We start from the raw sequence: 12,033 nt of genomic DNA, 5'->3' as shown, positions 1-12,033 counted from the left end.
ACCTTTGGTCACTTGATCTTTAACAAAGGAGCAAAAACTATCAGTGGAAAAAAGACAGTATTTGCAATAAATGGTGCTGGTTCAAGTGGAGGTCAACATGTGGAAGAATGCAAAAATACTCAAAAAAAACTCTCACCTCCTTGATCCATTCTTACCTCCTTGTACAAGGGTCAAGTCCAAGTGGATCAAGGACTTCCACATAAAACCAGATACACTGAAACTAAAAGAAGAAAAGAGGAAGTGGAGAAGAGCCTTGAACACAAAGGCACAGGGTAAAATTTCCTGAACAGAACACCAATGGCTTATGCTCTATGATCAACAATAGACAAATGGGAACTCATAAAATTGAAAAGTTCTAAAAGGCAAAGGGCACTTCTAATAAGACAAAATGGCAACCAAAAGATTGGGAGAAAGTTCTTTAAATTCTATATTGAACAGAGGGCTAATATTCAATATGTACAAAAAACACAAGAAGTTAGACTCCAGGGAATCAAATAAACATATTAAAAATGGTTGTTGTTAATAGATGATTAACAATTCACTGTGTAAAAGAAGCATTTTTTTTAATTTGTGGTGCCTGTTGGGGGAAGTATAAAATACACTCCATTCTTCAGTCAGGGGACATCTGAGTTTTTTCCAATTTCTGACTACTACAAATAAGGCTACTATGAACATTGTAGTATGCCCAGGAATGATATAGCTGGATCTTGAGGTAGAACTAGTTCCAATTATCAAAGATACCACCAGCTTGATTTCCAAAGCCATTGTACAACTTTGCACTCTCAATAGTAAAGGAGAATGGGCCCCATTGCTCCACATCCTCGCCAGCACGGGCTGTTACTTGAGTTTTTGATCTTAGCAATTCTGATGGGTGTAAGAAGGAATCTCAGAGTCATTTTGATTTGTACTCCCTGTTGTTTAAGGATGTTGAACACTTCTTTAAGTGCCTTTCTACCATTAAAGACCCTTTTGTTGAGAAGTCTCAAAAAAAAAAAATGGGTACAAAGCCAAACAAAGAATTTTCAACTGAGGAATACAGAATGTCAGAGAAGCAACTACATAAATGTTCAATATCCTTAGTCATCAGGGAAAAGCAAATCAAAACAACCCTGAGATACCACCTCACAACAGTCAGAATGGCGAAGATCAAAACTCAGGTAACAACAAATGCTGGTGAAGATGTGAAGAAAGAGGAACACTCCTCTACTGTTGTTGAGGTTACAAGCTGGTACAACCACTCTGGAAATCAGTCTGGCCGTTCCTCAGAAAATTGGACATAGTACTACCTGAGGACCTAGCTATACCACTCCTGGGCATAAACTCAAAGATGCTCCAACATATAACAAGGGCACATGCTCCACTATGTTCGTAGCAGGCTTATTTATAATAGCCAGAAGCTGGAAAGAACCCAAATGTCCTTCAACAGAGGAATGGATACAGAAAATGTGGTACATTTACACAATGGAGTACTACTCAGCTATCAAAAACAATGACTTCATGAAATTCATAGGCAAATGAATGGAACTACAAAATATCATCTTGAGTGAGGTAACCCAATCACAAAAGAACACACATGGTATAAACTCACTGATAAGTGAATATTAGCCCAAAAGCTCAGAATATATAAGAAAAATTCACAGATAATATGAAGCTCAAGAAGAAGGAAGACCAAAATGTGAATGCTTCAGTCCTTCCTAGAAGGGAGAATAAAATACTTACAGGAGGAAATACAGAGACAAAGAGTGGATCAGGGACTGAAGAAAAGGTCATCCAGATACTGTACCACCTGGGGATCGACCCCATTTGCAGTCACCAAACCCAGTCACTATTGTTGATGCCAAGAAGGGCTTGCTGGCAGCAGCCAGATGTGCCTGTCTCCTGAGAGGCTGTATCAGAGCCTTAATGATACAGATGAGGATGCTTGCAGCTAACCATCGGACTGAGCATGGGGACCCCAATGGAGGAGTTAGATTGGACTGAAAGAGCTGAAGGGATTTGCAACCCCATAAGAAGAACAACAATATCAACCAAGCAGACCCCAACAGAGCTCCTAGGGACTAAACCACCAACCAATGAGTACACATGGAGGGACCCATAATTCCAGCTGTTTATGTAGCATCAAAAGGAGGAAAAGCCCTTGGTCCTGTGAAAGCTCTTTTCCTCAATGTAGGAGAATGCTAGGGTGTAGATGTGGGAGTGGGTGGTTGGGAATGGCAGCATCCTCATAGAATCAGGGGGAGGGGCAGAGGGAAGGGTTATAGGAGAGGGGGGAAAGGGGATAACATTTGAAATGTAAATACATAAAATATCCAAGAAAAATAAAATGTAAAAAAAGTAGTTCTCACTTTCTAGATATAGTGTGTCCGGTTTTATGCCTTTGATCCATTGGACTTGAGTCTTATGCAACGTAATAGACATAGAATTCTTTGCATTCTTCTACAAGTAGACATCCAGTTAGACCAGTGTTATTTGTTGAAGATGCTTTCTTTTTTCCATTGTATGGGTTTGACTTCTTTGTCGAAAATCAAGTGTCTGTAAGTGTGAGGGGTTATTTCTGGGTCTTTGATGTGATTCCATTTATCAACCTGTCCGTTTCTACACTAATGCCATGTATTTTTTTATTACTACAGAGCTGTAGTTCAGATTGAAATCAGAGATGGTGATACCTTCAGGGATTCTTTTAGTGTACAGGATTTTTTGGCTACCCAGGATTTTTGTATTTCCATATGACATTGAGAATTGCTCTCTCATGTTCTGTGAAGCATTGTATTGGAATTTTGATGGGAATTTTATTGAGTCAGTAGATTGCTTTTGGTAAAGTAGTCATTTTTTTGTTAGCCCTACTGATCCATGAATATGGGATATCTTTCCATATTCTGATATCTTCCTCAATTTCTTTCTTCAGAGACTTGAAGTTCCTGTAATACAGGTCTTTTACTTGCTTTGTTAGAGTCATGCGAAGATACTTTTATCTTGATTGTGGTTATTATGAAGGATGTTGTTTCCCTAATTTCCTTCTCAGCCTGTTTATCACTCATATAAAAGATATCTAATGATTTGCTTGAGTTATTTTTTTTATCTAACCACTTTGCTAAAAGTGTTTATCAGCTGTAGCTGTTCTCCAGTAGAATTTTTGGAGTCACTTCTGTCTACCCTCTTATCATCTGCTAATATTGATGCTATCAATGGCTTCTTTCCAATTTGTATCTCTTTGCTCTCCTTTAATTTTTTATTACTCTACCTAGAATTCCAAGTACTATATTGAATAGATATGGTGAGAGTGTCCAGCTTTGTTTTGTCTCTGATTTTAGTAAAGGTGCTTTAAATTTTTCTCCATTTAATTTGATGTTGGCTATTGACTTGGTATATATTGCCTTTACTATGCTTAGGTATGTGCTTTTTATCCCTGAACTCTCTAAAACTTTTAACATGAAAATCTTATGGATTTTGTCAAAGTCTTTTCAGCATCTAATGAAATGATCATGTAGAGGATTTATTGTTTTTGTTGTTTCCGTTTGTTTATAGATGGATGGATATATGGATGGATATTCGTATTTTCCCTGCATTTCATAGGTGATCATGGGGGATGTTTTTGATGTATTTGTGGATTTGGTTTGCAAGTACTTTTTGAGTATTTTTGCTTTAGAATTTGTAATGGAAATTGATCTGAAATTGTTTTTCTTTGTTGAATCTTTGTGTGGATTCGGTATCAGAATGAATGGGCCTCATAGAATGAGTTTGGCAATGTTTCTTCTCTTTGTATTTTGCGGAACCATTTGAGAAGTATGGGTATCAGCTCTTCTGAAATTCAGTGCTGAAATCATCTGTCCTAGTTCTTTTCTTTCATTGGAAGATTTTTAATGATTATTTCTATTTCCTTCATGGTTATGGGACTATTTAAATGCTATACCTGATCTTGATTTAACTTTGATAATCTGTAACTACCTAGAAAATCATTGGTTTCATTTAGATTTTCCAATTCTGTGGAGTACAGGCTTTTGTTGAAAGACCAGTGATTTTCTGAATTTCCTAGTGTCTGTTATGTTTCCATACTCATTTCTGATTTTGTTGACTTGGATACTGTCTCCCTGTATCCTCTTAGTTTGTCTAAGGAGTTTTCTATCTGGTGATTATCTCAAATGACCAGCTCTTAGTTTCGTTGACTCTTTGTATTGTTCTCTTAGTGTCTAATTTATTGAATTCAGCCAAGAGTTTGATTATTTCCATGCAATTTACTCCTCTTGAGTGTGTTTGTTTCTTTTTGTTGTACACCTTTCAGGGGTCCTGTTAAGTTGCTAGTTTGAGACCTCCTCGATTTATTTAGGAAGGTGGTTGATGCTAACAATGTTCCTCTTAGCACTGCTTTCATTATGTTCCATAAATGTGAGTATGTTTTTCCTTCATTTTCACAGAATTCTACCAAAAAAAGCACAAAACTGTTTTGTAGACCTTAAAAGAGCAATTCTCAACTTCTCATAAAAAATAATGAACCTAGGATAGCCAAACAATCCTGAACAATAAAAGAACTTCAGGAAGAATCACCATTCCTGTCCTCGAGCTGTACTACAGAGCAATAGTGATAAAAACGCATGGCATTGGTACAGACACAGACACATTGATCAATGGAATCAAATCAAAGACTCAGAAATAAACCCACACACCTATGGACATTTGATTTTTGATAAAGAAGCCAAAATGATACAATTGAAAAAAGAAAACATCTTCAATAAATGGTGCCAGCCTAACAGGATATCTGCATGTACAAGAATAAAAATAGATCTAAACTTTAGCCACTTAAAATGACAGTTTTAACAAATTTTATTAGAAGCATCATAGCCTCCTGGGGGCTGTCATGAGATAATACTTGATAAGGTTAATGTGGAAACAATTCAACCACTTTGGGAAAGCCCACTCACAGGGGCATCTTCATCATGTAAGTACATATTCTCTTAGATGTGGATTGAGCATCCATCATCTTTCAGAGTCTGTGTTAGAAATAGACTCTTTATAGAGAATATGAGAAAAGCACATCGTGGTCTTCATGGTGCTTAGAGCCAAATAATATTCTACAGAGAAAGAACTATCAGGAAACAAGTTTGTAGCTATGACATTTGGTCTATATGTGAAAGAAGAGAAAGAACTAGCTGTGAAAACCCAAGAGGCTTCCTGGTTGCTGCCGCCACAGAGAGCCCTTGGGCAGCACCCCGTGAGCAAACTTGAGCCTCGGGACCACAGGTAAGACCAACTTGTCTGCTGCAAGAGAGCTGCCTGGTGAGATCAGGACACACAGAGGCAGAGTTCATCTAGGACCGGGCACGTCCTGTGTTTGCCGGAGGTCCCACGCCCGCGGATCCCGGCCCGCAGCAGCTCTCTGCTCCCAGACCCTGTGGGAAAGAGACCTCACCGCCTGGTCAGGTGGGCACTCCTGAGGCTGCAGAGCGGAAGAGACCACCAACACTGCCCACCCCTGCCCACATCCCTGGCCCAAGAGGAAACTGTATAAGGCTTCTGGGCTCCCGTGTGGGAGGGCCCAGGAGCGGCAGGACCCCTGCCTGAGACACCTCTGGAACCTGAGGGAAACAGACCGGATAAACAGTTCTCTGCACCCAAATCCCGTGGGAGGGAGAGCTGAACCTTCAGAGAGGCAGACAAGCCTGGGAAACCAGAAGAGACTGCTCTCTGTACATACATCTCGGACGCCAGAGGAAAACACCAAAGGCCATCTGGAACCCTGGTGCACTGAAGCTCCCGGAAGGGGCGGCACAGGTCTTCCTGGTTGCTGCCGCTGCAGAGAGCCCTTGGGCAGCACCCCGCCTGGTGAACTCAAGACACAGGCCCACAGGAACAGCTGAAGACCTGTAGAGAGGAAAAACTACACACCCGAAAGCAGAACACTCTGTCCCCATAACTGGCTGAAAGAAAACAGGAAAACAGGTCTACAGCACTCCTGGCACACAGGCTTATAGGACAGTCTAGCCACTGTCAGAAATAGCAGAACAAAGTAACACTAGAGATAATCTGATGGCGAGAGGCAAGCGCAGGAACCCAAGCAACAGAAACCAAGACTACATGGCATCATCGGAGCCCAATTCTCCCACCAAAATAAACATGGAATGTCCAAACACACTAGAAAAGCAAGATCTAGTTACAAAATCATATTTGATCATGATGCTGGAGGACTTCAAGAAAGACGTGAAAAACTCCCTTAGAGAACAAGTAGAAGCCTACAGAGAGGAATCGCAAAAATCCCTGAAAGAATTCCAGGAAAACACAATCAAACGGTTGAAGGGATTAAAAATGGAAATAGAAGCAATCAAGAAAGAACACATGGAAACAACCCTGGATATAGAAAACCAAAGGAAGAGACAAGGAGCTGTAGATACAAGCATTACCAACAGAATACAAGAGATGGAAGAGAGAATCTCAGGAGCAGAAGATTCCATAGAAATCATTGACTCAACTGTCAAAGATAATGTAAAACGGAAAAAGCTACTGGTCCAAAACATACAGGAAATCCAGGACTCAATGAGAAGATCAAACCTAAGGATAATAGGTATAGAAGAGAGTGAAGACTCCCAGCTCAAAGGACCAGTAAATATCTTCAACAAAATCATAGAAGAAAACTTCCCTAACCTAAAAAAAGAGATACCCATAGGCATACAAGAAGCCTACAGAACTCCAAATAGATTGGACCAGAAAAGAAACACCTCCCGTCATATAATAGTCAAAACACCAAACGCACAAAATAAAGAAAGAATATTAAAAGCAGTAAGAGAAAAAGGTCAAGTAACATATAAAGGCAGACCTATCAGAATCACACCAGACTTTTCGCCAGAAACTATGAAGGCCAGAAGATCCTGGACAGATGTCATACAGACCCTAAGAGAACACAAATGCCAGCCCAGGTTACTGTATCCTGCAAAACTCTCAATTATCATAGATGGAGAAACCAAGATATTCCATGACAAAACCAAATTTACACAATATCTTTCTACAAATCCAGCACTACAAAGGATAATAAATGGTAAAGCCCAACATAAGGAGGCAAGCTATACCCTAGAAGAAACAAGAAACTAATCGTCTTGGCAACAAAACAAAGAGAATGAAAGAACACAAACATAACCTCACATCCAAATATGAATATAACAGGAAGCAATAATCACTATTCCTTAATATCTCTCAACATCAATGGCCTTAACTCCCCAATAAAAAGACATAGATTAACAAACTGGATACGCAAGGAGGACCCTGCATTCTGCTGCCTACAGGAAACACACCTCAGAGACAACGACAGACATTACCTCAGAGTGAAAGGCTGGAAAACAATTTTCCAAGCAAATGGTCAGAAGAAGCAAGCTGGAGTAGCCATTCTAGTATCAAATAAAATCAATTTTCAACTAAAAGTCATCAAAAAAGATAAGGAAGGACACTTCATATTCATCAAAGGGAAAATCCACTAAGATGAACTCGCAATCCTAAATATCTATGCCCCAAATACAAGGGCACCTACATACGTAAAAGAAACCTTACTAAAGCTCAAAACACACATTGCACCTCACACAATAGTAGTGGGAGATTTCAACACCCCACTCTCATCAATGGACAGATCATGGAAACAGAAATTAAACAGAGATGTAGACAGACTAAGAGAAGTCATGAGCCAAATGGACTTAACGGATATTTATAGAACACTCTATCCTAAAGCAAAAGGATATACCTTCTTCTCAGCTCCTCATGGTACTTTCTCCAAAATTGACCATATAATTGGTCAAAAAACGGGCCTCAACAGGTACAGAAAGATAGAAATAATCCCATGCATGCTATCGGACCACCACGGCCTAAAACTGGTCTTCAATAACAATCAAGGAAGAATACCCACATATACTTGGAAATTGAACAATGCTCTACTCAATGATAACCTGGTCAAGGAAGAAATAAAGAAAGAAATTAAAAACTTTTTAGAATTTAATGAAAATGAAGGTACAACATACCCAAACTTATGGGACACAATGAAAGCTGTGCTAAGAGGAAAACTCATAGCGCTGAGTGCTTGCAGAAAGAAACAGGAAAGAGCATATGTCAGCAGCTTGACAGCACACCTAAAAGCTCTAGAACAAAAAGAAGCAAATACACCCAGGAGGAGTAGAAGGCAGGAAATAATCAAACTCAGAGCTGAAATCAACCAAGTAGAAACAAAAAGGACCATAGAAAGAATCAACAGAACCAAAAGTTGGTTCTTTGAGAAAATCAACAAGATAGATAAACCCTTAGCCAGACTAACGAGAGGACACAGAGAGTGTGTCCAAATTAACAAAATCAGAAATGAAAAGGGAGACATAACAACAGATTCAGAGGAAATTCAAAAAATCATCAGATCTTACTATAAAAACCTATATTCAACAAAACTTGAAAATCTTCAGGAAATGGACAATTTCCTAGACAGATACCAGGTACCAAAGTTAAATCAGGAACAGATAAACCAGTTAAACAACCCCATAACTCCTAAGGAAATAGAAGCAGTCATTAAAGGTCTCCCAACCAAAAAGAGCCCAGGTCCAGACGGGTTTAGTGCAGAATTCTATCAAACCTTCATAGAAGACCTAATACCAATATTATCCAAACTATTCCACAAAATTGAAACAGATGGATCACTACCGAATACCTTCTACGAAGCCACAATTACTCTTATACCTAAACCACACAAAGACACAACAAAGAAAGAGAACTTCAGACCAATTTCCCTTATGAATATCGACACAAAAATACTCAACAAAATTCTGGCAAACCGAATCCAAGAGCACATCAAAACAATCATCCACCATGACCAAGTAGGCTTCATCCCAGGCATGTAGGGATGGTTTAATATACGGAAAAGCATCAACGTGATCCATTATATAAACAAACTGAAAGAACAAACCCACATGATCATTTCATTAGATGCTGAGAAAGCATTTGACAAAATTCAACACCCTTCATGATAAAAGTCCTGGAAAGAATAGGAATTCAAGGCCCATACCTGAACATAGTAAAAGCCATATACAGCAAACCAGTTGCTAACATTAAACTTAATGGAGAGAAACTTGAAGCAATCCCACTAAAATCAGGGACTAAACAAGGCTGCCCACTCTCTCCCTACTTATTCAATATAGATCTTGAAGTTCTAGCCAGAGCAATCAGACAACAAAAGGAGGTCAAGGGGATACAGATCGGAAAAGAAGAAGTCAAAATATCACTATTTGCAGATGATATGATAGTATATTTAAGTGATCCCAAACGTTCCACCAGAGAACTACTAAAGCTGATAAACAACTTCAGCAAAGTGGCTGGGTATAAAATTAACTCAAATAAATCAGTTGCCTTCCTCTATACAAAAGAGAAACAAGCCGAGAAAGAAATTAGGGAAATGAAACCCTTCATAATAGACCCAAATAATATAAAGTACCTCGGTGTGACTTTAACAAAGCAAGTAAAAGATCTGTACAATAAGAACTTCAAGACACTGAAGAAGGAAATTGAAGAAGACCTCAGAAGATGGAAAGATCTCCCATGCTCATGGATTGGCAGGATCAATATAGTAAAAATGGCCATTTTACCAAAAGCAATCTACAGATTCAATGCAATCCCCATCAAAATACCAATTCAATTCTTCAAAGAGTTAGACAGAACAATTTGCAAATTCATCTGGAATAACAAAAAACCCAGGATAGCTAAAGCTATCCTCAACAATAAAAGGACTTCAGGGGGAATCACTATCCCTGAACTCAAGCAGTATTACAGAGCAATAGTGATAAAAACTGCATGGTATTGGTACAGAGACAGACAGATAGACCAATGGAATAGAATTGAAGACCCAGAAATGAACCCACACACCTATGGTCACTTGATTTTTGACAAAGGAGCCAAAACCATCAAATGGAAAAAAGATAGCATTTTCAGCAAATGGTGCTGGTTCAACTGGAGGTCAACATGTAGAAGAATGCAGATCGATCCATGCTTATCACCCTGTACAAAGCTTAAGTCCAAGTGGATCAAGGACCTCCACATCAAACCAGACACACTCAAACTAATAGAAGAAAAACTAGGGAAGCATCTGGAACACATGGGCACTGGCAAAAATTTCCTAAACAAAACACCAATGGCTTACGTTCTAAGATCAAGAATCGACAAATGGGATCTCATAAAACTGCAAAGCTTCTGTAAGGCAAAGGACACTGTGGTTAGGACAAAACGGCAACCAACAGATTGGGAAAAGATCTTTACCAATCCTACAACAGATAGAGGCCTTATATCCAAAATATACAAAGAACTAAAGAAGTTAGGCCGCAGGGAAACAAATAACCCTATTAAAAAATGGGTTTCAGAGCTAAACAGAGAATTCACAGCTGAGGAATGCCAAATGGCTGAGAAACACCTAAAGAAATGTTCAACATCTTTAGTCATAAGGGAAATGCAAATCAAAACAACCCTGAGATTTCACCTCACACCAGTGAGAATGGCTATGATCAAAAACTCAGGGGACAACAGATGCTGGCGAAGATGTGGAGAAAGAGGAACACTCCTCCATTGTTGGTGGGATTGCAAACTGGTACAACCATTCTGGAAATCAGTCTGGAGGTTCCTCAGAAAATTGGACATTGAACTGCCTGAGGATCCAGCTATACCTCTCTTGGGCATATACCCAAAAGATGCCCCAACATATAAAAAAGACACGTGCTCCACTATGTTCATTGCAGCCTTATTTATAATAGCCAGAAGCTGGAAAGAACCCATATGCCCTTCAACAGAGGAATGGATACAGAAAATGTGGTACATCTACACAATGGAATATTACTCAGCTATCAAAAACAATGACTTTATGAAATTTGTAGGCAAATGGTTGGAACTAGAAAATATCATCCTGAGTGAGCTAACCCAATCACAGAAAGACATACATGGTATGCACTCATTGATAAGTGGCTATTAGCCCAAATGCTTGAATTACCCTAGATACCTAGAACAAATGAAACTCAAGACGGATGATCAAAATGTGAATGCTTCACTCCTTCTTTAAAAGGGGAACAAGAATACCCTTGGCAGGGAAGAGAGAGGCAAAGATTAAAACAGAGACTGAAGGAACACCCATTCAGAGCCTGCCCCACATGTGGCCCATACATATACAGCCACCCAATTAGACAAGATGGATGAAGCAAAGAAGTGCAGACCGACAGGAGCCGGATGTAGATCGCTCCTGAGAGACACAGCCAGAATACAGCACATACAGAGGCGAATGCCAGCAGCAAACCACTGAACTGAGAATAGGACCCCCGTTGAAGGAATCAGAGAAAGAACTGGAAGAGCTTGAAGGGGCTCGAGACCCCATATGTACAACAATGCTAAGCAACCAGAGCTTCCAGGGACTAAGCCACTACCTAAAGACTATACATGGACTGACCCTGGACTCTGACCTCATAGGTAGCAATGAATATCCTAGTAAGAGCACCAGTGGAAGGAGAAGCCCTGGGTCCTGCTAAGACTGAACCCCCAGTGAACTAGACTGGTGGGGGGAGGGCGGCAATGGGGGGAGGGTTGGGAGGGGAACACCCATAAGGAAGGGGAGGGGGGAGGGGGATGTTTGCCCGGATACCGGGAAAGGGAATAACACTCGAAATGTATATAAGAAATACTCAAGTTAATAAAAAAAGAAAGAAAGAAACAGGATTACACAGGTCTAGAAAAATATGGGAGGGCATATACTAAACTGCTCATACACTCCTCTTTAGAATTCCCAGACACCAGAACCGGCTGTAGAAAATGTCTAGTTTTCATTTTGTATACTTCTTTTTTTTTTTGGTTCTTTTTTTTTTTTTTTTTTTTTTTTTTTTGGAGCTGGGGACCGAACCCAGGGCCTTGCGCTTCCTAGGCAAGCGCTCTACCACTGAGCTAAATCCCCAACCCCTTGTATACTTCTTTATTTATACTTTTTTATTTTATTTTTATTTACTCTTTGTGAATGGGTGTTTTGCCTGCTCGTATGTATGTGCACCATATGTGCAC

This window comes from Rattus norvegicus, chromosome 3, assembly GCF_036323735.1.
Source record: "Rattus norvegicus strain BN/NHsdMcwi chromosome 3, GRCr8, whole genome shotgun sequence".
NCBI classification, from domain to species: domain Eukaryota; kingdom Metazoa; phylum Chordata; class Mammalia; order Rodentia; family Muridae; genus Rattus; species Rattus norvegicus.
This window is presented reverse-complemented; position numbering follows the sequence as displayed.